Below are 22239 nucleotides of genomic sequence, written 5' to 3'. Positions count from 1 at the left end.
TGCTAAGGATAGTGACCCAAGGAGCCAGTCTAAGTTGGAGTCCTTGATGATATCACAGAATCAAGGTACCAATTCTGGTCTGCTCATCTCTTAATTCCATGTTATAGGGGGGAAAAACCCTATTTAGTTAAACCATTGTTGTTATATTCCTGTTATATGCAGCCAAATGCATTCCTATTGTACACCCATGTACATCATCTTTTGATTGATTACCATAAATGTCCATACCTAGGCACATAGTTTCAGCAACAGTCCATGAAATTAAGCAGTGTTTATCCAATATTAAGCTATCAGCCAACACTAACATCCTTTCTCCTGATCTATGGCTAAAGTAAGAAAGATTTGAATGAAATGAAGTTCTTAGGATCCTAAATGGTATCTGAACCAACACAAATTTAGAAGATTTTAAAGTAGAAATGAGTAATCTGAGCTTTAACTTTCTAAAAGAAAAAAAAAATCTTGGAGTTCCTGGTGTGGCTCAGTGATTAACGAACTGGACTAGTATCCATGAGGATGCAAGTTTGAACCCTGGCCCTGCTCAGTGGCTTAAGGATCCAGCGTTGCCTTGAGCTGTGGTATAGTTTGCAGACATGGCTAAGATTTGGCATTTCTGTGGCTGTGGCATAGGCTGGCAGCTGCAGCTCAGATTTAACCCCTAGCCAAGGAACTTCCATATGCCACAAGAGTGGCCCTAAAAAAAAAAAAAAAAAAATCTAGATGTGTGCTGCCCAGGATGAAACAATGAGCACTAAATGAGCCTAACTTAAGAAGACACAAATATCACACAGCAGATAGCTCACATCCTTTGTCCCTTGGTGCCAATGTATCTGGGCAGGTAGGACTTTTCTTTGCACACTGCATTGAAAGTGCAGACTAGCAGCTACATCTGATGTATCGCTCAGCAACAGCAAGGCTGTTTCCAGTAGAGAGGTGAATTTTAAAAAGACAAAAAATTTAAAACACAAATATACAGAAGACATAAAATATATAAAAACAACTTTAAAAGTTTTGTAAGAACATGGAAACCAAAAAGATGTTTTGCTTCAATTTTTTTCCTTAAGGAAGTTCGTCAGTGAGACCCTTTACACCTGCTTTCTTTCCAACTAGCTTGCATTGTAGCAAATGTGCACCGGCTGGGGTTCTGTCAATACGCTATCATTTCCATGATCAAGGGTGATAAGTTTGGAAAACACTATCCTAAACTGATCCATCTCTAGTCTCACCCAAAAAAATGTTTAAAAATCATAGTCCAAGGATAGGAGTTGGTCTGGCTTAGGAAATCCAGGTTACCATTCATAAGGAGAGCTTACTGCTAATTGCTTTTATTCAGCTTTCTGTTGCATTTTTTATTCATAAAAAAATCAGATTACGAAAGTAGGTCATGTCCATTGAGAGCAATTCCCACAGTACGGGAGTGCACAAAGTCCTCCCCTGCTGGACTGTAGACTCTGCAAGGCGAGCCATGCCCATTTTATCTACCTCAGCCTCTCCAGTCCTTAACCCTGCACACAGAAAGGGTTCCAAGGGACAGCACTTTCTTTCCAGAGTTACAAGGCTAAGGTGTTGCATTGCAGAACTCTCCTATGCAGAGCTGTAAAATAAATTTTAATTTTAGAGAAATCTCAGACTTACAGAAAAATTATAAAGGTAATGCAGACAATTTCTATATACCCACATTTATCTTTCCCTGTTTTGAATATCTTACTATAGGATGCTACATTTGTCACAATTAATGAACCACTTATTGACACTTTATTCAGATTTCCTTAGTTTTTACCTAATATCCATTTCTGTTCAGAATCCCATCAGGCTACCACACTACATTTAGTCATCATGTCTCCTTAGGCCCCTGTTGGCTGTGACAATTTCTCAGACTTTCTTTGTTTTGATGACCTTGGTAGTTTTGAGGAGTATTGGCCAATTATTTTATTTTTGGATTTGTCTGATGTTCTTATGACTAGATAGGGTTGTGAGTTTTTGAGAGGCAAACCATAGAAGTAAAGTCCCCATCCTCATCACTTCATTATTATTCTTATTATTATTATCATCATCATCATCATTATTTTTTGCTTTAAGAGCCATACCCATAGCACATGGAGCTTCCCAAGCTAGGGGTCTAATTGGAGCTACAGCCGCCAGCCTACACCACAGCCACAGAAACATGGGATCCAAACCGTGTCTGTGACCTACACCACAGTTCATGGCAATGCTGGATCCTTAACCCAGCGATTGAACCTGCAACCTCATGGTTCCTAGTTGGATTCATTTCCACTGCACCACAATGGGACTCCCTCATCGCTTCATTATTAAGGGTTATGTATTATACAGATGACTTTTTTTTTTTTTTTAATTTGGCCATGCCTGCAGCATATGGAAATTCCTAGGCCAGGGATCGAATCCAAGCCATAGTTACAGCCTGTGCCACAGCAGTGGCAATGCCAGATCCTTAACCTGCTAGGCCACAGGGAACTTCCTCAATATGACTTACTGCTGTTGATATTGACTTTGGCTCCTGTGCAGATTTAAACATCCCTCACATACTGTAAATGGAATCCCTCTGCCTTTCACATCAAGACGAGGATCTTATTCCAATTTGTAACAGTCAGTGTCCCCATTTAGATTGGACTTGGGCAGCCTAAACACTCAAATGATTCAAAAGAGAAACATGTGACCTTCATACTGGCCCTGAGCATAAGAGGAGGGGGCAGGGTGGAGAGGAGGCAGGATGACCTGCCCACTCCAACAGCATGCCAAAACCACCAGGGAGGCTTGCCAAGGGCCAAGGTCAGCCGCCAAGCAGGGCCAAATGCCCAGTCCCTTTCCTATCCACTGCTGATGACCTTTCATGGTGCCACTTGGAACTTTCAGCCCCCTCCCTTCTGCAAGTGCCTTCTGTGTGTGGTGACTCACTTCCCAGCACTCTCAGAGGCAGTAAGAGTTCAGGATAGCCAGGCTAGCATACAAAGCGAAGAGAAAAGAACACATGGAATTAGATATGACAGGTTCACTAGAAAAATGTCTAACCTGGCTCTCTGTTACACTGTGAGGTTTTCTTGGATTCTTCCTTGCATTATTCAAACACAGCATGAACAAGAATTCAAATTCTTTTTTTTTCTTTTTCTTTTTCTTTTTTTGTCTATTTGCCATTTCTTGGGCCGCTCCCTCGGCATGTGGAGATTCGCAGGCTAGGGGTTGAATCGGAGCCATAGCCACTGGCCTACACTAGAGCCACAGCAACGCGGGATCCGAGCTGCGTCTGCGATCTACATCACAGCTCACGGCAATGCCAGATCCTTAACCCACTGAGCGAGGCCAGGGATCGAACTGCAACCTCATGGTTCCTAGTCGGATTCATTAACCACTGCGCCATGACGGGAACTCCTTTTTTTCTTTTTTTAAAAAAAATTTTTATAGTTGATTTACAATGTTCAGTCAATTTCTGCTGTACAGCGAAGTGACCCAGTTATATATACATGTATATATATATGTGTATATATATATATATATACACACACATTATTTTTCTCACATTATCCTCCATTATGCTCCATCACAAGTGATTATAGTTCCCTGTGCTATACAGCAGGATCTCATTGCTTATCCACTCCAAATGCAATAGTTTGCATCTACTAACCCCAGACTCCCAGTCCACTCCACTCCCTCCCCCCACCCCCAGCAACCACAAGTCCATTCTCCATGTCCCTGAGTTTGTTTCTTTTCTGTAGATGGGTTCATTTGTGCCATATATTAGATTCCAGAATTTGTCTTTCTCTTTCTGACTTAATTTACTTGTATGAGAGTCTCTAGTTCCATCCATGTTGCTATAAGTGGCATTATTCCTTTCTTTTTTATGGCTGAGTAGTATTCCATTGTACATATGTATCACATCTTCTTAATCCATTCATCTGTCAATAGACATTTAAGTTGTTTCCATGTCTTGGTGATAGGGATAGAGTAGACACAGGTGGTTATAGAAGTCCCAATAGGGAATCAGAGATAAAGAGGGGAACCTGGGAGATGTTGGGACCACTGTAGAGAAAGACATCAGAAAAAGGCAGCTTTGTTTAATTAGTGAAAGTGCCTCAGGTCATTGGGTGGGGGATGGAACAAGGCCTGCATTCAGGTTCAGACCAAGGGCAAGAGTTTGAAGCCCACCTGTCAGCTGATTTGAATACACACCTTACCAGACACTAAGAAGGAGCTACTACTCCTGGAAAGGAAGAGGCAGGCCTTTCCAACCCCTTGGATGATAAAACTCCCATCGGATCCTTGGGGCAGAGCTTCCTTGCCAGCCTGCTTGCCTCTCTTACAAGCATCCTATCCTTAACAATCTGCTCCTTGCCTATCACTTTGTCTCTAGCTGAATTCCTTCTGTATGGAGGCATAAAGAATGTGAGCCTTAGTGAGTCCAGACACAGGGTGAGTAACTCGAATTTAAAACTGTGGTTTAAGTACTAATCTGGCTTTTGGCTAGGTTTGAGTCCTGTCACATGGGTTCAAGTCCCAGTTTGTCTTTTGGCTGGGTTCAAGTCCTGGCATTTGAGTTCAAGTCCCAATCTGGGTTTTGGCTGGATTCAAGTCCTGGCATTTGAGTTCAAGTCCCAATCTGGGTTTTGGCTGGATTCAAGTCCTGGCATTTGAGTTCAAGTCCTAATCTGGGTTTTGGGTGGGTTCAAGTCCTGGCATATGAGTTCAAGTCCCAGTCTGTGTTCTGGCTGGATTCAGGCCATTAGTGCTGTTGTTTTCATTGGCTATTGTGAATAGTGCTTCAGTGAATACAGGGGTGCATGTATCTTTTTCAGTGAAAGTTTTATCTGGATATATGCCCAGCAGTGGGATTGCTGGGTCGTATGGCAGTTCTATGTTTAGTTTTCTGAGGAAGATCCATACCGTTTCCCATGGTGGTTGTACCAGTTTATATTGGGTGCTCTACACGTCTGGAGAAACTTCTCTAGTAACGAACTATAGAAATGATTCCTGAAAGTATAGTTTTCAAATTATTTCTCATTGGATACGATTAGGATTTCCTTCCCCCTCTTTATTCTGACACATTAACTAGTTCAAGTAGCTGAACTAGATCACACAAAATAATAATAAAAGTATGTTATGTGTCTATTATTTTGGTTAACAGGTATTAAATATTTTACAGTGCATCAGGAACTGTGGTAATTATTTTATGTCCATAGCTCGTTTTATTCTCAGCAACACGATGAGTTTGTTAGCCCCATTTTCTACAGGATAAAATGAGGCACAGAAAGGTTAAGTAATTTGCCCAAGATCACATACTAATACATGTCCAGGAGGGAAATAAACACAGTCTGACTCCTCACTCCACACTGCTACACAGATGAACAAACCACTATACCGTATTACTTTACTATTCAGAACCACCACCACTAACTTGTTCACCTAACCACCCAACATACTGCCACCCTGCTCAGCCAGCCCCAATAACTACACCGTAGTGTCTACAACAGTCCCAGCAACTTACAAGGTGCCAGGAGTAGGAAGATGACCACAAGGACTTGGCCAAAAGGACCTCACTGCTGGTTCCCTTATGCCTAGAAATGCAGGAAATCCCATGGTCAGACTCAGTGGTGCTGGGAGAGTTGACTAGCTGGAGCAGACCTCAAATCAGGATAAAGAATTCCAGCATGTGGTGACTTTTTTTTTTTTTTTTTTTAATATTTTTAGGGCTGCACCCGCGGCGTGTGGAGTTTCCCAGGCTGGGGTCGAATCAGAGCTGTAGCCACCGATCTACACCACAGGCACAGCCACACAGGATCCAAGCTGCATTTGCGACTACACCACAGCTCATGGCAATGCCGGATCCTTAACCCACTGAGCAAGGCCAGGGATCAAACCTGAGTCCTCATGGATGCTAGTCAGATTCGTTTCTGCTGAGCCACGATGGGAACTCCGTATGTGGTGACTTTGAGATCAAAGGAAATGGCATGGAACATGACCATGATCCCAAATAACTAACAATATTCGAAATGTTGAAAATCAGGTCAATTCCAGCCCATCAGAAAAGATCGACACCCATCATGATGGAGGACAGGACAATCAGAATGGTGGCCTCTGTGGAGGGGCTGGACATTAGATAACCCCCAGAGATGGAGAAGCAGGGCCCCTCAGGCACTCGTGGTTACCCAGGAAACCCTCCAGGCCATGCTGAGAGACCCAGAAGAAAGAGGATGGTTGATAAGATTTTCAGCATCCACCAGCCATTGTGTGTGGAATAGGACACTAAATGTTACTCATGTTTTCATTAATATTGTATTAGCTTATAAACCTATGAACCTGGTTCTTTCCTAAAGACTCTAAGCTCAACATATAGCTTTATTTATTTACAAATCTAGCAGTTTTTGTGTTGAAATAAAAATACCCTTATTTTTATTTATTTATTGAAGTATAGTTGATTTACAATGTTGCATTAGTTTTGGGTGTACAGGCAAAATGATTTAGTTATATATATATATAAAACTAAAATATATGTAAATCATAATGGAAAAGAATATGAAAAAGTACATATATATGATTTTTTTTTTGTCTTTTTGCTATTTCTTGGGCCGCTCCCGCGGCATATGGAGGTTCCCAGGCTAGGGGTCGAATCGGAGCTGTAGCCACCGGCCTACGCCAGAGCCACAGCAACGCGGGATCCGAGCCGCGTCTGCAACCTACACCACAGCTCACGGCAACGCCGGATCGTTAACCCACTGAGCAAGGGCAGGGACCGAACCCGCAACCTCGTTGTTCCTAGTCGGATTCGTTAACCACTGCGCCACGACGGGAACTCCATGATTTATGATTTATAACAGAATATTGAATGTAGTTTCCTGTGTTATACAGCAGGATTCTGTTGTTTATCTGTTTTATTTATAGTAGTTTATATCTACCAATGCCAACCTCCTGATTTATCCCTCCCTCTTTCCCCTCCTTGGTAACCATAAATTTGTCTTCTTTGTCTGTGAGTCTGTTTCTGTCTTGTAAATAAGTCTATTTGTATCATATTTTAGATTCCACATGCAAGTGATATCACATGATATGTGTCTTTTCCTGTCTGACTTCACTTAGTTGAGAGTCTCTAGGTCCATCCATATTGCTGCAAAAGGCATTACTTCTTTTTTGTGGCTGAGTAGTATTCCATGGTACATATATACCACATTTATCCATTCGCCCTTCAATGGACATTTAGGTTGCTTCCATGTCTTGGCTATTGTGAATAGTGCTGCTATGAACGTAGGGGTGCATGTACCTTTTCAAATTACAGTTTTCTCTGGATAGATGCCTAGGAACACTTTCTCTTTGATTTATTCTCAATAAGTTTATACATTTGACAGATTACTTTCTCCATAAACATTTACAAACTTGGTTAATTAAATTCCTTTAGAGATTTTCAAACCAGTCACCAACATATCTGATTCTCTCAAGAACTTCAATCATCAAACAGCAGACTTATAAATCTAAAAAGTAAACTCTTCCTAAAGACTCACCGGTCTTATAAATTAAAACAGATTTACAAATGTAACAAATAAATTAGATTAGCTTACTCACTTAGAGCATCATAAAGAACAGACTATACACAAGCAGCACAACATTTTAAAAATTTGTTAATATACTTATTTAAGGGCAATGAATTGGATTCATTACTTCATTCTGGAATTACGCATTGCTCATGTAACCAAAGGGAACACAATTGCCATCTTAGGCTTGTTATATGGACCGAGGTCGTGGACTCTGCCTATTGGGGGGCCCAGGAGCTCAGTATGGGGACTTCACATTTTCTCTCTCTGCACTCACTTCCTGGTCATCTCATCCAGTCCTGTGGCTTTGAACGCCATCTCTAAGCTGATGACTCTCTATTATATATCTCCAGCTCTAGTAGGTATTAACAATGCTTACCCATTATTTCTGGTTCTTTTCTTTCTAGGAAAGTAGAATTATATGTCCTTACTTTCACCTTACGGCCACTGGACTTGCTTTGGCCAAGAAAGTGTGAGTGGAGTTGTGGGCTACTTCAAGGCAGAAGAGTTTCCTTGCTGGTATGAGACTCTGCAGCTCTTTTCTTCCCTTTGCCACAGCAATAGCCCAGGGAGTGGAGCTTCACTCTGACTTCCAGAGAGATAATGACATGGTGCAGGGCCCTACACAAAACACGTCAACGTTCGTTGTGTTAATCCAGAGAGATTTTGTTACTGCAGCCTAGCCCTTGCCTACCCTGCCTAACATTTATCAGCCCACACCTCTCTCCTGAACTCTAGGCACAGATTCCATTGGGATGTTGAGGCTGACACTTCAAACCTAACAGGCCCACAAGCGAATTTCTTAACTTCCCCGCTAGAAACCTGCTGCACTCAGTGTGCACCACCTCCATGGGGGTGGAAATCGGTTCCATCCTCATAATAGCTTAGGCCAGAAATCTCAGAGTCAACCTTGTCCCTTCTCTTTCTCTCACATCCTGTATCCAATCCACGAGCAGACACCTTTGGTCCTAACTTCAATGTATATTCAGAATTGAACCATTTCTCACCACCTTCTGTGCCACCACCCCGACCTCAGTCACCATGATCTATCACTTTGATAACTACAACAGGTCCTCCCAATAGGTCTCACCTCTTCTATTCTAATGCCCCCATACAGTCTTATTCTCAACTTGGCAGATCATTTCAAACCATTCAAATCATGCCGCAACCCCTCATTTCACTCATGATAAAAGCCAAAGTATTTTTTTTTTTTTTGGTCTCTTCAGGGCTGTACCCTTGGCATATGGAAATTCCCAGGCTAGGAGTTGAACTGGAGCTGCAGTTGCCTGTCTACACCACAGCCACAGCAACGCCAGATCCAAGCCTTTAACCTACACCACAGCTCACGGCAATGCCGGATCCCCAACCCTCTGAGAGAGGCCAGGAATCAGACCCTTGTCCTCATGGATACTAGTCGGGTTCATTACCGCTGAGCTACTATGGGAACCTCAAAAGTCAAAATTTTAATGACCTGCAAGGCCCTGCTCAATGTGGTTCTCCCCATACCTCCCATCCCTTCTCCCTTTCTTCACTTCACTCCAGCCACACTGGCCTCCTTGCTATTCCTTGAACACACCAGGTATATGTCCAAGTTAGGTCTTGTGTTAGCTTTTTCTCCATGCCTGGAATATTCTTTCCCCAGATACCTGCTTGGTAAATCTCCTCACCTCCTCCAGGTTTTTCTCAAATCTCATTTTTACAATGAGGCCTACTTACTTAACACTGCAAACTGCCCACCTCAGAGTCTCCTCATCCTTTTCACCCTGTTCTACCTTTTCTTTCCTCCATAGCATTTCCTACCCTCTAAACAATTATGTAATCTCTTTCTTTATTAGGCTTATTGCATGTTGATCTCTCTTAGCTGAAAAGTAAACTTCATGAGGATGGATATTTTTGTATTTTTTTCTTCACTATCATATTCCTGGCATAGTGCACATAACAGGAACCCAGTAAATGTTAAAATAATCAGCTGAGGAGCTAGCTCCCTTGTGGTGCAGTGGGTTAAGGATCTGGCATTACCACTGCAGTGGCTCGGGTTGCTGCTTGGCTTAGGTTTGATCCCTGTCCTGGGAACTCCCACATGTCATGGACCCAGCCAAAAAAAAATTGGTTGCATAATTAACATATGAATTACTACTTGGGACTTGAACACAGGACCAGAGTTCTCTTTCCAGGATGATCTTGTTCCAAGTGTTTTTTGGACTGAGCTGAATTGTTACTCCCTGGATTTTACTGGTAGTACTTAGGTGCTAACTAAATCTGACTGTACATAAGCTTGCATTAGAAAAAAGAGCATTTTCTTCAAACACTCTCTGAAACTCATAATTGCCTTTCTTTGAATGTGTATTTTAGTTACTCCTTTTGAGCATCATTATGTAGTCATTTTCTGCACAGAAATTGTTTTTTTCCTTTTCAATGGTCAGGTTGTTGAAATCTGGCCAATGGGAGTCCCAGAGGTCTTTGTAAGCATTTTTTCTTTTTCACAACAAGATTTCCCTAACACACTTGGGTTTCTCTGCCCTAAACATAGAATAATAGAGTCAGCTACTCTTCAAGGAGCCCTGGATCCATTTGTAGAAAGTAATATTAGAGACTAAAATCTAGCTGCCTTAGGGATGGGTATGAGATTGTTCCCCAGGAACACAGATGGAGGCAGCATCACTACTGGACCACTTTAGTGACAGATGTGGTGTATCTTTAAAAGATTTCATTAGTCAGGATCGAGGCAGGAAAAAAAAAATCACATGAATTTCCAGTGGGAGAAATATAATACAGACAATTAATTACAAAAGTGTTAGGTAGCTGGGAGGAGAAACACAAAGGATGCCGAGGTAAACCAGCGATTATTAGGTGAGGGCGCAGCTGCCCCCAGGCTGGAGGACAGAAGGAAGGGGTGGTATTACTAGAATCCAGAACTTCAGAGGAGGGCTGGGTGGGCCTGACACCCAGACCTCTGCCCACACGTGTGTGCTGTGTCCTGGATGAAGGTGCCAGTGGATGGGACCCTGGATGATGAGGAAGCTGTGGGCCCGCTGATGTGGGCAGCTTTAAGGGGCTGCATAAGACTGGTGTTAGGACAGGAGAAAAAAAACTGGAAGCTAGAGCTAGAACTGTCCAGGGCTGCCAGCCACCTCCTGACAGGAGGTAGGAGCAAGGAAACAGCCTTCTTTTCCTTTCTTCTGCCCTCCCAGTTCCTCCCAGTGCCTCCAGAACCAGTGGAAGCCACTAGCCAGGGAAATCGGGAAGTGTGGCTCAGCCCCAACACCACAGGGAGAAAGGTAGAGTGGGGAACAATAAGGAATAAGCAGCACCAAGGTCATGAGGTCGGCCAGAGCTTCCAATTAAACGCCAGCCTTTTTTCCCTTTTTTATTAAAATACAGTTGATTTTTAATGTTGTGTTAGTTTCAGGGGTACAGCAAAGTGATTCAGTTACACATATGTATATATATAGTTTTTTGCAGCACATTTTCTATTTAGTAATTATAAGATATTGCATATAGTTCCCTATGCTATGCAGTAGGTCCTTGGTGTTTTCTGTTTTATATATAGTAGGGTGTATATGTTAATCCCAAACTCCTCATTTCTGCCTCCTCCTACCCCTTTCCCCCGTGGTACCCATAAGTTTGTTTTCTATGTGTGTAAGTTCCGACTTTTTAAAGTCCTGTTTTCTCAAAAAAAAAAAAATCTTGTTTTGGTATAAATTATTTCCTTAGTTACCAGTTTCTCCAAGTGTCTTATCATTCCTGACCAATTTTAATATATCAAATATGTGTACACATTCGTGTAAACCTATGTATTTAAACATCATTATAACCTTGATGGATGCTATTCCTTAGTAGTATCCATTTATATGTTACTCAGAGCCTGACCTAGGCTGGAACTATGTGCTCTTTCTCTCCCTCTCCCTCGCTCTCTCATTGTGCTAAAACACACACAATATAAAGTTTACCATCTTCACCGTTTTTAAGCGTACAGTCCAGTAGTGTTAGGTACATTCACATTGTTGTGCAACCAATCTCCAGAACTCTTTTCATCTTGCAAAACTGCAACTCTTGGCTCACTAAACGGTAATTCACACTCTCCCCTTCCTACAGCTCCTTTCTACTTTCCGTCGCTCTGAATTTGCCTACGCTAGGTACCTCATATAAATGGGATCATACAATATTTGTCCTTTCGTGACTGGCTTCTTGCATTTAGCATAGTGTTGTCAAGATTCATCCATGTTGGAGCACGTTCAGAATTTCCTTCCTTTTTAAGGTTTTTTAATATTGTGTCATATACATAGAATATATACATTACAGATACACGTATGTATGTATATATGTGTAGACCACATACACACCGCATTTTGTTTACCCATTCATTTGTCAGTGGACGTGGGTCTCTGCCTTCTGTTTGACTATTGTAACACTGTTATGAACATGGGTATACATTTCCCTTCTCTTTTATAATCCTTCTATAGACCTTCATGATTCTTTTTTTTTTTTTTTTTTTGCTTTTGGGGGCCGCACCCGTGGCATATGGAAGTTCTCAGGCCAGGGGGCCTATGGCAACTTGGGATCCGAGCCTCATCTGCAACCTACACCACAGCTCATGGCAACACCAGATCTTTTAACCCATTGAGCAGGGCCAGGGATCAAACCCACGACCTCACGGATACTAGTCGGGTTTGTTTCCTCTGAGCCACAATGGGAACTCCTCTATTGGAGTTATTCTTAACCATGTCAAACCTCACCTTGTCTCATCCTAAAATGAAAATGTTCATAAGTAATATAGCCTGTCTTCCACATGATTTCAGGAAAGTCAATATAATAAAGTATCTAATTCACTGTGAGTAAATACCTGAGAACAATGACACAGGGCACATAATGAAATAGTCAAATGTTTGCACGTTGCTCATGGTGGCCACAACCACAAATGTAGACTGTCTCAGGAGCACTGTACTAGCGATTCGAATACAGAAGTAGTGTTGCTTGGTGGCATGGTTTCCTAACCTGGGGAACCAACACAGTGCAGTTTGAAACAAAGCAATCTTTTTTCAGTGTCATAGCAATTGTAATCTTAGAAATGCAGTGCGTATTTATGTGGCAAAAATATTTGATGTTTCTGTGTGAAACAGAATTAGGTTCTTGGCTCAGATCATTTTAAACAGATGATTTCTGTCGTGGCTCAGCAGTAATGAACCCGATTAGTATCCATGAGGACGAGGGTTCAATCCCTGGCCTCGCTCAATGGGTTAAGGATCCCATGTTGCCAAGAGCTGTGGCTTAGTTTGCAGATGCTGCTCAGAGCCCTCGTTGCTGTGGCTGTGGAGTAGGCTGGCAGCTGCAGCTCTGATTCGACCCCTAGACTGGGAACCTCCATGTGCTGTGGTGTGGTCTAAAAAAAGACCAAAAGATGATTCCCTTTGTGGATACCATATAGGGCATTGAGACTTGGTGAAGAACCCACGAGATCATTTGTTGTGCATGGTGGCCCAGTGATTTGTATGACATCTAGCGTCTTTGGCCCATGCTCACTCAATGTCAGTAGTACCCCCTCAATCATGATGACTGGTGGCCAGGAAATGCCCCCAGACATTCCCAAAATGCCCTCTAGGAGGCAGTACCATCCACATTAAGAACTGCTGTTCTGCAGTTGAGTCCCCATACTTGTATGTATTGTCTTTATTTTTTTATTTTTTTGTCTTTTGTCTTTTTAGAGCTGCACTTGCAGTACATGGAGGTTCCCAGGCTAGGGGTCTAATCCAAGCTGTTGCTGCTGGCCTACGCCAGAGCCACAGCAGTGCCAGATCTGAGCTTCGTCTGCAACCTACATCCACAGCCCAAGGCAACGCCAGATCCTTAACCCACTGAGTGAGGTCAGGGATTGAACCCGAAACCTCATACTTCCTAGTCGGATTTGTATCTGCTGCGCCACGATGGGAACTCCCGTATTAAGTCTTAACTAATAAAACTGTGTTACCACCGCAGCCATGAGGAGAAAACCTTATAGACTTATTAGACTAATTGGCTGATTAGTGTACTCTGAAACCCACTGCCAAGTTTATGCTCAGGCCATGCATCCCACAGGTTGCTCCAGCCAATGGCTGAGCACACTGGGGATGCTAAGGTGACCCTGTTCCTGGAAGGCTTGAGACTCCTCCGACAGCAGACATTGCCTGGAGCTTCCCCAGTAGCCTTGCTGACCTTTCTTGGCTGGACGACAGGCTAAGATGTTTCTTTCTGACCTTCCTTCCCTCTTTCCTTTCCCTGGGGTCACACTTGCCCTCTGACAGCTCTGCTAGTTCCCCTTCTTCTGTATTTTCTCTCAGAGGTGTCTTCCAAATAAAACCCCACAGAAGCTCCATGGCATGCAACAATAGGTGTTTACTGCTCATGTTTCGGGTGGGGGGAGGTTGGTGGGGTGCTGACTAGACAGTTCTGCTGATCTTGGCTGGCCTTGCTCCCATATCTGAGGTTGCCTGGCTGGTAGCTGATCTCGGATGACCTCCGCCATAATGATGGGCACTCAGCTGTGCTCCACATATCTCTCACCCTCCAACAGGCTAGCATGGGCCTGGTCTGATGGCAGTGGTGCAGGCACAAGAGAAAAGCCCAATGTATACGCCTCTTTCAAATTTGCACTTGCCTTGGATCAGTGACACACATTGGCTAAGGAAATTAGAGTTGAGCCCAGATGGAGTTGGAGGACGCTGAAAAGGAATGTGACAAAGGGTGGGCTGGAGGGAGAGGTGAAGAATGGGACTCTTTGTAATCTACCTCAGTGTCCATGCATTTTTCTTATTAGTGAAGTATGACTGTTCAGGTTTTCATTTTTTTTTAAATTGTAACCTTTCTCGAAATTATCTATAATCTTCACATCATTGTAGAGTCATTTATTGGTAGAGAGGAAGTCTAAATACTGAGTATTTTCTAAAAGACTCTGAGTTATCCACATAAGTTCATTTCAATTGGAAAAGATTTCCATTGCATTCATTGTCAAGTTAAAGCTATTTTCACCTCCCTGCAATGACCCAGTGCTGTGACTGACCGTGACAAAGATTAGATAAGCTACAGATAGCAAATAATCTACATTTTCTTTGTATTTCAGAATGATTTAGTGAATTTTCAAACCCCCTGTACACAAAAGGAAAGTTCAGACACTATTTTTAAAATAAAATTTGAATGAATTCAAAATTATCCCTAGGACAATATGATTTACAGTCCAACATTCTTTCTTAAGTAGGAGGAAAATCTGTGCTGTTACACATCAGTAGCCAGGAATTACATCTAAGCCCAAGTCCACCTGTGGCGGTGCCTACTGTGTATAAGCATCGTTTGTCATGTGTGTCGTGGCAGAAAATGAGTGGAGGACACAGTGCTAGCCCACCTTTCTGTCCCAAGCTTCTGTAACCTATACCTTCCTGCTTTTTGTTTAATCTATTGTGCAATAAAATGAAGGCTGGAGACTTTCTCTTTTATTGTTTATTCTCTCTTGTAAAAAAAAATTATCGTTTTGCAATTTTGTAAAAACTTCAGCCTACAGAAAAATGTCAAGAACAAAACAGTGACTATCCATATTCTCCCTACCTAGTTTTACCTGCCTTTGACCTGTGGCCTCCCCTACTACACTGCCCTCTTTATATTTCCACACATTACCCCTTTATTGAGCCATCCAAGTGTGGTGTGCAGACACTATGACACTTCACCCATGAATAATACTTTTTTTTTTTTGTCTTTTTAGGGTCACACCCACGGCATATGGAGGTTCCCAGGCTAGGGGCCGAATAGAAGCTGCAGCTGCTGGCCTATGCCACAGCCATAGCAATGAAGGATCCAAGCCACGTCTGTGACCTACACCACTGCTCACAGCAACTTCTCATCCTTAACCCACCAACTGGGGCCAGGGATTTAACCTATGTCTTCTTGGATGCTAGTCAGATTTGTTTCCACTGAGCCACAATGAGAACTCCCATCCCTGAATAATTCTCCATTCACTCCCAAGAATGAGGCCAGTGTCCTATTATTGACACAGTTGCCACACCTGAGAGGCTCAATGTTAAATTCAACATACAGTTCACATGAAATTTACTGAATCGTCTCAAAATTATGCTTTAGCTTCTTTTTAATCCAGATTCCATTGCATTTGGTTGTTATATCTCATTAATCTATTAATAGGAAGAATAAAAAAATAAGGGACTGGGTCTTGCCCTAGAGCTACAAAAACAAAATTTCCAGGGTTGGAGCCCAGGAATTAGCCTTTCGAAACTCTTTCTGGATGACTCTGCTGAGAGTCAAGTTTAGGGATCACTGAGTTCTACTTGGAAGGTTAATTATCTTTTCAGCCGTCTGTGGCTATTTCCCAAACAGATTTCAGTGAATTCTTGTGCCAGGAATAATGAATTGTCAGGAGAACTCATTCTACTTGATATCCATTTCCTCTCTATCCTAACCAATGTCCCTCCCCTCTAATCCCACCTGCTTCTGACCACTTAGTATTATGCTCAGTAAGAAGGACTTCAGTGATAGGCTTTGAAGTCCTGGCCCTAGACATTATCCTGGACTTCTCTTTAATTCCAAACTCTGTTAATTCAATGCCCTTGTAAGTACTCTTTAACTGAATAATCTGGGGCCAGGGTAGGCATCCTGGGAGGGAAGGATTGGCTCATTGAAATACAGATTCCTAGGCTCTCCTCCAGGCTCAGAAATGTGCATTTTAATCGGCTCCCCCAACAGTCCATACTGCCCCCAACCCTTTTTTTCTTTTCAGGGGCATACCTGCAGCATATGGTAGTACCCGGGCTAGGGGTAGAATCCAAGTGGCAGCTGCTGGCCTACGCCACAGCCACTGCAACACCAGATCAGAGCCACACCTGGGACCTACGCTGCAGCATGTGGCAATGCCTGATCCTCAACCCACTGAGCAAGGTCAGGGATCAAACCTGCATCTTCATGGAAACAGTGTCAGGGTTTAACCCACTGAGCCACAATGGGAACTCCCATAGTCCCCTTTTTCATTTTTCACTCTATGAGCCTTGCAGAGTGATTTACTCTTAGTGAGCAGTCAGTAAACCTCTTGCGTTGTTGAATGAAATCCCTAGCCTTAGAACCTCTGCCTGTAAAACCCAGGCACCAAAGGAACTTACCTCCCCATTTTTAAAATCATCTCTTTCAACGCTATTTCACAAATCCTTTCTCAGAGGAAAATATCTTTTCACAGAGCTTTCTCTCGTCTCTAAAACCGTAGAAACAGGTATCTTATTTCTGCTTCACTCTGCCTTTTACCCCCACTTGGACGAAATTCCCTTTTAGTGTTGACTCACATTGTTTATCTGAGCCTGTGCCTGACCTTTTGGTTGTAGGGACATCTTTATGGCCCCTTCCCCCCCTCATTTTTTTTCTTTTTGGTGAGTAGAGATGATACAGAGGGGAGCCTAGAGGAAGGATTTCAGATTGTTAAGTCACCCACACTTTGATTCCAGTGTGCCCCTGAGTACTAAGTTGTCCATCGTGGGAGAAAGAGAACTTATTTATTAGTTTGGATTTTCACGTTGCTTGCTCTATTTGCTAATCTGATCTATTTGAAAAGCAAATATTCTTTTTTTTTTTAAATCATTGTATTTTCTACAAAGCTGTGTTTTGCTATCATGGAAAGAATTAAACTGAAGTGTGATATTGTTGAACAATCTGGTGTCTCTCAGTAAAGGTAAAGAAGCACTCCAGAATCCAAATTTGATCGTGATGAAGGACACACGTTTCCCTTTTCAGTCCACTCATGGAAGAAAATAATTTCTGCTCTATGATGTGAGTCTAATGATGCCACTAGTAATTCTAGTGAAATAATGTGGAAAATATGAACCTGTCATCAGATGTGAAGTTAGAGCTGAGATAACCTCCTTACTAGCAGAAACCAGTATGTGTGTATAATATTCATTAGTATATCGATATACAGGTATATTGGGAGTGATAAACAGTCCGTCTGATGAGGTAGGAAAAATGCCATTCTGCACAGGTGAAAAATCCATACCATTGCTTTAATGAGGGAAACTGATTCTTCTTCATGATGGATAAGATACCCAGCCAGTCCCAGCTGTTCTAGCCACATTAGCCCAGATACCAGGCATGTGAATGAAAAAGTCATTCTGCACATTTTGGTTTCAGTAGATGCAATGTATAAAAGAACCAAGAATCTCAGCAGATAGCAAGAAATGAGGTCACAGGCATATGGCCCCAGTTGAGCCAACCTAGCCATCTCTAGCCATTAAGCTAGGCCAGCCGAGGCTACAGTCAGGAAACACTGTAATATGTTCCCTCTGAATGTCTGGCCTACAAAATTATGATCATAAGAAAATGGTTATGGAGTTCCCATTGTGGCACAGTGGGTTAAGAATCTGACCGCAGCAGCTTGGGTTGCTACGGAGGCTTGGGTTCAATCCTCAGCCCAGCACAGTGGGTGAAAGGCTCCAGCGTTGCCATGGCTGCAGTATACATTGCAGCCGTGGCTTGGATTCAGTTCCTGGCCTAGGCACTTCCATATGCCGTAGGTGAAGAAAGGAAGGGAGGAAGGAAGAAAGAGGTTGTTATTTTATGCCACTACATTTTGGAGTGGTTTGTTAGGGTAATAGAGAACTGTTAGATATTGAAGAGAGGATTTGTATTACTTGGCTATTGCCACATTAACACAGGACTCCGTTGTCCGTGGGTTTCAAGGACGCACTTATTTTTCTCACTCACGGGTCTGTGCATTGCCAGGAGTGCTCTCCATTTAGCTGTGAGAGAGCTGGACTTGCTCAAGGCCGTGGGGTGGATTCAGACACATTCCTCTGCCTTTGTTCTGGTGCCAGACTGAAGGTGGAGCATCTCCCTAGGGCATGCTGGGTCACAGGTGTGCAGAAGTCCAAGCACAACTCCACAAAAACATTTGGACTCCTCTGCTTATTTCATTGGCCAAGTAGGTCACATGGTCAGGCTCAAAGTCAAAGGGGTGAGTAACTACACTCCCATCCAAATGAGGGGAACAAGAGAGGAAATACTTGCTGACCTATACTCCAACCTGTCAAGAGATTCAGGCATCAGATGATGGTGGTGGTGATAGTGAGTGGTGTCAGACTGGCCGACTTTTAAGGTATTTCTGTAATTTGGTACTTATACATCTAGAACCCAGAGAGAACACTTACAAGTGTTGTGGGGGAAGGTGTCTAAATATAGGAATCAATATTTGTTATTTTATAAATAATACTTCTATTAATGATATAGATATAATTTATCAATTTATATTGCTTTTGGATTCTAATCTCCACAAGCAGGAGGCATGTAAAAGCATGAAAAGGCAAAAAAAAAAAAAAGTAATAGAAGAACAAAAGGAGAGGGATTTAAAAAAGAAAGGAGAGAAAAAGAAGCCGAAAGTGAAACAGTTAACCAGCTGCTGGGGAGGCCAGGCGCGGACACCTGTTTCTTGGTTTGCCTATGCAGGCAGAACTGTTACAGAGCAGCCAGTCTCTGAAAGAAATCCCGAGAGACCAGCTCCTCTTTATGGAGAGGTTTTGCTAGTTCAATGACAGAGGCATTTGGTATGGCATAAGACACCCCAAACACACTCTCCCACTCAGCACTGTATTTATAGCCAACAAAAGTGCCAAAAAAGTGGGGTTCCCCACTGCCAGTTGAGGTTTAACTATTAGCACAACTAGAATCTTTGAGGGACATGGGAACAGCCCCCAAACTATGGGCAGCAGGCAGAATTAGAGCAAGGGGCATTAAGAAAGACTTTGGGAGGGATTTCCCATCGTGGCTCAGTGATTAATGAATCTGACTAGGAACCATGAGGTTGCAGGTTCGATCCCTGGCCTTGATCAGTGGGATCTGTAGCCGGTGGCTACAGCTCGGATTAAGCCCCTAGCTAGCCTGGAAACCTCCATATGACACAGGTGCAGCCCTCAAAAGACAAGAAAAAAAAAAGAAAAGAAAAGAAAAGAAAGAAGGGCTTTAGGAGAGAAGTGGTGTCTGAACTGGGACTGGATGCAAAGGCCAGAAAATGTGAAGGACCACATAGTCTCATTTTTGTTGCATGCATAGAGGGTACAAGGCTGGAGAGTGAGCTGAGGCCAGATCATGGCAGGTCTTGAATGCCCAGTTGGAGAGCATGTTCTTAGTTCAGTAGGAGCCACTGAGAGCTTTTGAACAAGAAGTGATCTGAAGGAGTTGTTCTCCAGTATCATTCTTTCCTGGTTGTTTAGTAACAGAAGCCCCAGTTTTTAACTGGGTTTAGGCCTTGTGCAAATTAAGATTAGTGTTCCTAATTTCTCTTGAAATTAGATATGGTCATGTGACTAAATTCTAGTTAATGAAATATAAAAGAAATAGTGTGTGTAACTTTTAGGAAGTGTTCTCAGAGAGAGAAGGCATTGCTCCTTTTTGCCAATCTAACCCTAACATGCATATTATTCATTAGGAAGATTGGCTGGGGGCAAGGCAAAATATAGGATGGTTGGAACAAGAGGAGCATCGGAGGTGGGAAGACTCATTAGAACATTTTGACAGTTGAGATGAGAAAAGAGGAAATAAGAACTAAGTCAGTATGGCTGCTTTGGGAATGGATGGGGGTTGAAGTAATGTGATAAATATTGCAAAAGGAGTGCCTGTGGGACTTGGCAATTGGTCAGCTGAGAGGAGAAACCAGGAAGAAGCAAAGGTCCTTCTGAGGTTTCAAGCAGAAGTGACTGGGAAGTTAACAATGCTGGTAACAGAAATAGGGGAATCAGCAGGATGCGCAGATTTGAGGAAGGCAACCAGGAGTTGGGTCTTAGAATGTTGAGCTGGGATGCCTGCAGGATATCCAGGTGGAGATGTAAAATACGCAACTGAAAATTCATTTCTGGAGCATGATTTGTGAATCCTTTGCATAACAGTGGTAGTCAAAATAAAGGGAGGGGCTGGTTGGCAAAATAGAAAGTGTGTCTGTAGAAATGCCTCTTTCTTCAATGCACACGGAGAAATAAACGTCACTCTGCAAAACCAGTTAAAAATATGTAAGATCTTTACCTAATATGTACCACCCTCCTCAAAAAAACCCCTGCAAGCTCCAGTCAATGGCTGGCTTGCTTAAAGCCACTTAGTCTTCACTGTCTCAAAATGTGTACAGCTCCTTAAAGTTCCATACTAAACACCTTTTTTTTTTTGTCTTTTCTAGGGCCGCAGCTATGGCATATGGAGGTTCTCAGGCTAGGGGTCCAATCCAAGCTGTTGCTGCCGGCCTACGCCAGAGCCACAGCAGTGCCAGATCTGAGCTTCGTCTGCAAACTACACCCACAGCCCAAGGCAACACCAGATCCTTAACCCACTGAGCAAGGCCAGGGATCGAACCTGCGACCTTATGGTTCCTAGTCAGATTTGTTAACCACTGAGGCACGACGGGAACTCTTTCTTTCTTTCTTTCTTTTTTTTTTCATACTAAGCATTTTGATTTGCACAAATATTGGTGCTGATATGTCTTAAGATGACTCCTTTTCATCAAGAGAGCTATAGTAAATCGTCTTTCTCCTTGATTCAGGTCACATGTGAGAAGATTTCCCACTCACATAAGTCTTAAAAGTATAATTCCTTCAAAAGCAGAGTGAGAAAATATGAAAATCTAATAAATGTGACAGTAAAATGACTCTGCAGAGGTTTCTCTCATATCTGCCATGACCAGAGCAGATATTAAGATAAATAAAAGCTGAAATAGAAAGGAAACTAATTTCATGTAAACATCAAGGAACCATCTTTGTCGGCCGGCTGCACTATTTTCATTAGATGGCTGGGGGTCCCGGGATGGAAAAATCCAGTGCTTGTGTATTTCAGTTGAAGTTACTTGGTAGACACGCCACTGGAAGTGGTGGTGAGAGCTCTATTTCTTCTACAAGAGTTTTGCATCTTCAACTCACATTCTGCAGACAGCGGCCAGAGGTCCCAAGCTACGCGCCTTGGAGCACGCAGCAGTGTGGCCCTGAAGCTGAATTATGGACCCCATTTCACTTACGAATGAAGATTTGTCAGATCTCTTAATGAGTGTGATAAAGCTTTTCTAATTCATTCACTCACTCACCCATCCCTCCATTCATCCATCCTTTGTCTCAGGGCCGGGGCCTACGATGGGCACCCCAGCAAGCCTTATCGCACGCAAACTCACAGGACCAGAGGAGGACTCAGCGGAAGGACCGCCCTGCATCCCCTCACCGCGCGAGTCCCCGGTAGCTGGAGAGACAAGCGGGCCCTGGGGCCGACCGCACGCAGCGCTGGGGCGGCAGCGCCAACCCTGTTGGGAACGCCACCCCTCCCCCAATCCCAGGACTGGGAACGCGGCCGCGTTCCACATTCTCCCCGACCCTCTGACCTGGAGGGCCCAGACCTCGGCCGGCCCGAGCGGCCCCGGCAGGTGCCAGCGAGCCCGGGCCGTCCCTCAGCCCGCGCCGCCCCGCGGTCGCCAGAAGCTGGCCTCGGTTGGCAGGGCCTCGGAGGCTGCGGAGCCCGGGATTGACCGCTTCTGCCCACGCCCCACCGGCCTCCGGAGGCTCCCGCGGCCCGGCCGCCCCTCCCCCCGCGCCCTTGGCTGAGAGCTGGACGAGGGGCGCGCGGCGGCTACTCTCGAGCGCTGATTGGCCAAAAGCGCGGGGGGCGGGGCGGTGGGTGTGAAGGGGGCGGGCCCAGGTCGCTCTGCGCTCCTTCTTTCCTCCGCATCTGCGTGCTCCCTCAT

General features: G+C 43.6%; 1 pseudogene; it reads right to left on the bottom strand.

Annotated features, from left to right (window-relative positions):
- Positions 1-4909: 4909 nt before the first annotated feature.
- LOC125128569 (uncharacterized) lies at positions 4910-4993 on the bottom strand (annotated as a pseudogene).
- Between the last annotated feature and the right edge of the window lie 17246 nt (positions 4994-22239).

This window comes from Phacochoerus africanus, chromosome 5 (genome assembly GCF_016906955.1).
Source record: "Phacochoerus africanus isolate WHEZ1 chromosome 5, ROS_Pafr_v1, whole genome shotgun sequence".
In the NCBI taxonomy this organism is placed as follows: Eukaryota; Metazoa; Chordata; class Mammalia; order Artiodactyla; family Suidae; genus Phacochoerus; species Phacochoerus africanus.
The sequence above is the reverse complement of the archived record's forward strand: the minus strand, read 5'-3'. Positions and strand labels throughout refer to the sequence as shown.